We start from the raw sequence: 6,000 nt of genomic DNA on the forward strand, positions 1-6,000 counted from the left end.
ATGGACGTTGTATTTGATCAGAAGTCTACTGATGATGCAGTTTATGAAGTGAGTGCCTTCATCACTTATAACGTCTTGTGGTATGCCGAAGTGAGTGAAGATATTCTTTTGGATGAATTTAAAAATGATCGACGCATCATTGGAAGCACATGAGACTGGTTCTACCCATTTTGAAACATAATCTACATCTATTAAAATGTGATTGTAGCCATTAGATGGTGGAAATAGGCCCATGAAGTCGATACCCCAGACATCAAACAATTCGACTTCTAGTATGGCAGTCATTGGCATCTCATTCCTACCAAAGATGCATCCAGTACGTTGGCAGCTATCACATTTTAACACCACCTCGTTAGAGAAGCATGTGTTGACATCGGGTGTCATGCAGTCAACTTCGATGTTTTCAAGGCAGGACAAGTGATCTGCCACCTTGTTCTATGATCCTTTTTTGTCCACAATTTTAAGGTTAAACTCTTGAAGCAACAAAATCCATCTAATTAAGTGAGGTTGTGCATCCTTCTTGGTCATCATATATTTAATTGTAGAATGACATGTGTGAATGATGACCTTTAATCACAACAGATAGGCTCTGAATTTCTCAACGGAAAACACAATTGCAAACAACTCCTTTTCAACTGTTATGTAATTCTCTTGTGCTTTGTTAAAAGTCTTGCTCGCATATGCAATAGGGTGAAGGATTTTGTCCTTGTGTTGTACTAAATCAGCCCCTATCATGTAGTTGCTCGCATCGCACATTAGTTCAAAATGGATTGACCAGTCTGGTTCGATGAGAATAGGCACGATGACTAGCGTTAGCTTCAATGTCTCCAAAGCCTTCAAGCAATTATGATTAAATTCAAAAGGTCTGTTTACTTCTAACAGCATACTGAACGGATATGCAATCTTTGAGAAGTCTTTAACAAATCGGCAATAGAACCTAGCATGTTCCAAGAAACTTCTCAATGTTTTCACATTCGTAAGGAGTGATAGCTTCTCCTTAGCTTCGACTTTTTCTTTTTCAATATCTAGGTCATATTTAAACACCTTATACCCAAGCACTATTCCTTCAGTAACTATAAAATGGCACTTTTCCTAGTTTAAAACCAAATTAGTGTCCTCGCATCTTCTCGATACCTTCTCGAGCTTGGTCAAATATGACTCATACAACTTTCCAAACACTAAAAAGTCATCCACAAATATTTCCACTAAGTCTTCCAGATAGTCAGAGAATATTGTCATCATACATCTCTAGAAGGTACTAGGGGTGTTACACAGCCGAAAGGACGTGCGCCGGAAGGCGAAGGTCCCATATAGGTAAATGATTGTTGTCTTCTTTTGATCTTCAGACATGCTTAGGATCTGATTGTAGCCTGAATAACCGTCCAAAAGGCAAAAGAAATCGTTCCTCGCCAGTCTATCCAACATTTGGTCAATAAAAGGTAGGGGAAATGATTCTTCTTTGTCGCTGCATTCAATTTTCTATGATTCATACAGATTCTCCACCCTGTAACAGTGCATGTGAGGATAAGTTCGTTGTTTTAATTAGGGATTACAATGATGCCCTTCTTTAGAACACATTGGACAGGGTTTTCCCATTTACTATTCGAAATGGGAAAAATAACACATGCGTCCATCCATTTAATGATTTCTTTCTTAACAACCTCTTTCATCGAAAGGTTGAGCATGCGTCAATGCTCGATGGATCCTTATTTTCCTTCTTCAAGTCAAATCTTATGCATGTAGTATTAGGGGTTGATTCCCCTTATGTCAGTCAGAGTTCATCCAATCGCCTTGATGTACTTCTTCAGGACTTTCAAAAAAGCATTCTCATTTTATAGAGGAAGATAGCTAAAATGATCGCAAGTAGAGTGTCATTCTCACTAAGAAATGCATAATGGGTTGAAAGAGCCTTCAATTCCAAAACAGGTGGTTGTCCGAGTGAGAGTTTTACCTTGCTTTCTTGGTTGTCTGAGCTCAGAAGTTTGAAGTTCCTCTGAATTTCCTTCATTGCACAACATGATTTGTAGGCTACTTTGTACTTAATTCATCTTCCGCATTTTCTATGAAATTCTCAAATTCAAACTCTAGTTCATAAGGCCAATCTTCTTCTAGATCAATCGCATGACATGCGTTGACTTCATTTGGGTATTCCAACGCTTTGAGAACGTTGAATTTCACTTCCTGCCCATTCATTTGCATTGTGATTTCTCCTTTGTATACGTCATTTTGTGTTTGTCTTGTAGATAAGAAGGGTCCGCCCAAGATAATGGGCATATCTATATCAGCCTCATAATCTAATATTATGAAATCAACAAGCAAGATGAATTTGTCAACTTTTACTAACACATCTTCTATTTTTAATTCCAGATATGCCAAGGAGCAATCTGCCAATTGCAAGGTTACTGTTGTTGGCATAAGCTCTCCTATCCCCAATCTTTTAAAGACTAATAGGGGCATTAAATTGATATTTCCCCCAAACCACATAGGTGTTCCCTACGTAAATGCCTCCAATCGAACAAAGAATGGTGAAACTTTCTAGGTCTTTCATCTTTGGTGGGATATTTTTTTTTTTTTTAACGATGGCACTACATTCTTGCATTAGTGCCACAATTTCAAATCCTCCTATCTTTCTTTTCTTTGAGAGTATGTCTTTCAAGAATTTCACATATGATGGCATTTGCTCCAACGCCTCGACTAATGGGATGTTGATGCACAACTCTTTCAATACATCTAGGAAGCCCTAAAATTGACTCTCATCATTCTTTTTCCTCAGTCTGTGTGGATACAGAGGTGGTTGCATCTCAGCTGACGCATTTGAAGTTGAAGCATTCATAGACAAGTATATGCGTTCGTCTTCTTGTTTCACATGTATTGGTGGTTGTGTTCTCAAAGTTTGTAGGTCTATAAGGTCCCCTTACTAGCTCAATAAGGGTTTAATGAGAATCAATTAATTTTGGATTAATTTGAATCATTCAAATTAATTAAAGGGAATTAATTGTATGAGGTGCAATTAATATAATGTATATGGATACATTATAATATAAAGTTTATTGAGAGAGATAAATATTTGAATATGATTCAAATATTAATTATATAAATGAGATTCATATAAAAACTATAGGTTAAAATTAATATGAATATGATTCATATTAAAACTATAGGTTATATGAGAGAATATAAAGTTAGTTTATATTAAATATGATATAATATAAACTATAGGCTATATTATATATGATATAATATATGGTTTATTCTAATTATATTAATTTTAATGTAATTAAAATTTAAAAGTAAAATAACTCCCGTTATTTTACGTGGTGAAGGGAGTTATGGAAATAACTCTCCTCATCTCTCTCATATACATATTATAGAGGGATAGATGATTTTGATATACGAGAAAAACACATATTGAGTTTTTTTTCTTGTAAGATTTGTTCTTCTTCCTCTGTAAAATTCTCAAAAGAATTCCCTTCTCCCTCACCAAAGTTAACAAGCAAGTCCACAATTCTGCCTTGATTCTCACCTTGAGAATAGTGAGGAAGATTTCAGTGGTGACGTCCAAGTATTCTTGTGGCATTGTTGTGTTCGTTGAAGAAGAGTTCATGAGAAACGTAGAAGAGTTTGTGACATTCTAGGAGATGAATACGTGAAGATCATTTTGTCTTGAAGGGTAAGTGTTCTCTTTTTTCCTTTCCTCTTTGTATGTTAGAAAGAATTCTTCGATTAAGTTGTTGTTTATCCTCTGTTTTGTTCTTTTCTTCTTTAAGTTATTCCAAAGTCAAATTCATTGACACAAAGGCAATTGCACTTCCGATACATTTTGTGTGATGCGTTGAAAATTAATCATAAGCCATGCCTTTTAAACTTATAAATGCATTGTTTTATCTAATTTAATCCAAGTGCAAGATCAATCAGAGTCTTGGAGAGTCCAGGGTCGAACACGAAGACCACACTTAATCTTGCAATGAAAAAATTATTTCGATTTTAACGCGAATTGTTCCTCAAGTATGCAATGATTTGGATTTGTTTGATCTACTTTACTAATTACAACTATAGTGCGTGAATGATGGTGGGTGAGTGAGTGATGATGGGATGGATAATGATGGATAATGGTAAATATGTGAAGACAATTACAATGTGAAATGAAGCAGCTTGTAGGGATCAAAAGATGAGATTTCAATAAATAAAGTAGGGTTTTGAGAAAGATTTATACTAACATTTTCTAAGAAATGCATAAGCCACGCATTCATGCAAATTACTCATAAATTATAAACTTCACTCTCAATGCTTTGAGTTACAATACCCTATCTCTAGGATGCATGTGATGAGTGTTTCATGTAGAAGATTAACTTTTATTTCTAAAGCTACTTCTTCTCTTCTTTAATGAGTTCTAAAATCCCTTACTTTCTCAAGCAACGATTGATTCTATTTAGAACAATCTCTCGATTTGATCTTAAATAGCTCATGAAGCATACACTAAACAAGATGAATGCTTACTTATGTATTACTTAGTAACATGTTAGTATTATCCTTCCCAAACCATTAGGAATTTAGTTGTTCATGCTAGATAGAAGAATGTAATGACATTCATATTGATAATAAGAGTTTTTCAATCTCTACAGAATAATAAAAATACTAATGATAAGAATAATGAATAAAAAGACAAGGGTGGAAAATGTTAAATCGTGGGCTGCAATTTCTTCCGTTCTTGGCTCCAGCGGTGGATACTTCACGTCGGTTGCAATTGTGGTGATGTCCTTCTTTTCCTTCTGAGAGAAGAAAGTTGAGCTTTCACCCGAAATTCATCAAAGAAAAGCTTCAGAGGTGGTGGCTCTGCCACAAAATTTTCACATCAGCTACCAACTTGATCTTTTTTATTTGACTTCCACTGCCCATGCATTTGTCGTATTTTTAACATGTTTCATCTCATCGCGTGGAACACTCCGACGCCATATTAGGCGTCAGGCTTGGTTCTATACTTTCACGGATGTGACTTGCTTCTTTTGCCGGTTTTCTCCATTGTTGACAGAATCCTACGTCCAAATTATAATTTTCAAGGATTATCAATTTTGAAGGCATATGATCGCAGGATATGATTAATTGCATGATTTTCTTATCAAGCCAATGCATTTTCCTATGAATTTTCTTAATTGTTCTAAATAAAACAGGTAAAATAACTTGTACTTTTACAAGTTATCAACATACAACATTCATCAATAAAACAAACAATAAATTCACATCGATAAAGCATACGGTAAAGTAGCAACTTAAGAATGATAAGGAAGGTCGTAAATACATAATGTTGGTTTTACTAGCCATACAAATGCATAGATCTTATAATGTTATTAATCTATGAATTGTAAGGACCTAACGACATGAAAAAAATAGAATACAAATTGTAGAAAATCGTAAGGAATAGAATGACAATTCGTAGCCCTAAACAAAGAGGTATTAACAGAAAATCGGAGGAGAACTAAATTGTGAAATGAATGATGATTGGAGTATAATGGCAAATGGTGTACTTATTGATAGATAATAAAGAGATCGAAAGATAAAACCCTAAAAAGTGTAACTCGAACGCTGAAGCAAGAAGAAGGAGAAGAAGATAACACAAATAGTCAAAAGATCTTTTGAAATGTTGCGCGAGGGTCGTTTTGTCATTTGGGAGTAAATTTGATTAAAAACTGAAAGTAGCTTAGTCATTTTAATTTAACCATTCAATTACAACTGTAGGTAAACAAGCTAAATCACAATCATACTACGTTTAAACAACTAAATTTGATTAAATGTTGAGGGTAGTTTAGTCATTTTAATGTTACAATTTTAGTTTTAATATTTAAGACGATAACACTGCAAACGACAATAAACCCTCGAGTTTTGGCGTGTATGCATGGCTACCTAAAGTCGAACGATACCAATTAGTTTTCATATGGTTCGAATCTAACATTGATCTCCAGAAACAACTCTCCATCTTTCTCGATCGGTTTATATAGTTTTAGT

This window comes from Benincasa hispida, chromosome 5, assembly GCF_027475165.1.
Source record: "Benincasa hispida cultivar pf3 chromosome 5, pf3_genome.v1.1, whole genome shotgun sequence".
Classification (NCBI taxonomy): Eukaryota; Viridiplantae; Streptophyta; class Magnoliopsida; order Cucurbitales; family Cucurbitaceae; genus Benincasa; species Benincasa hispida.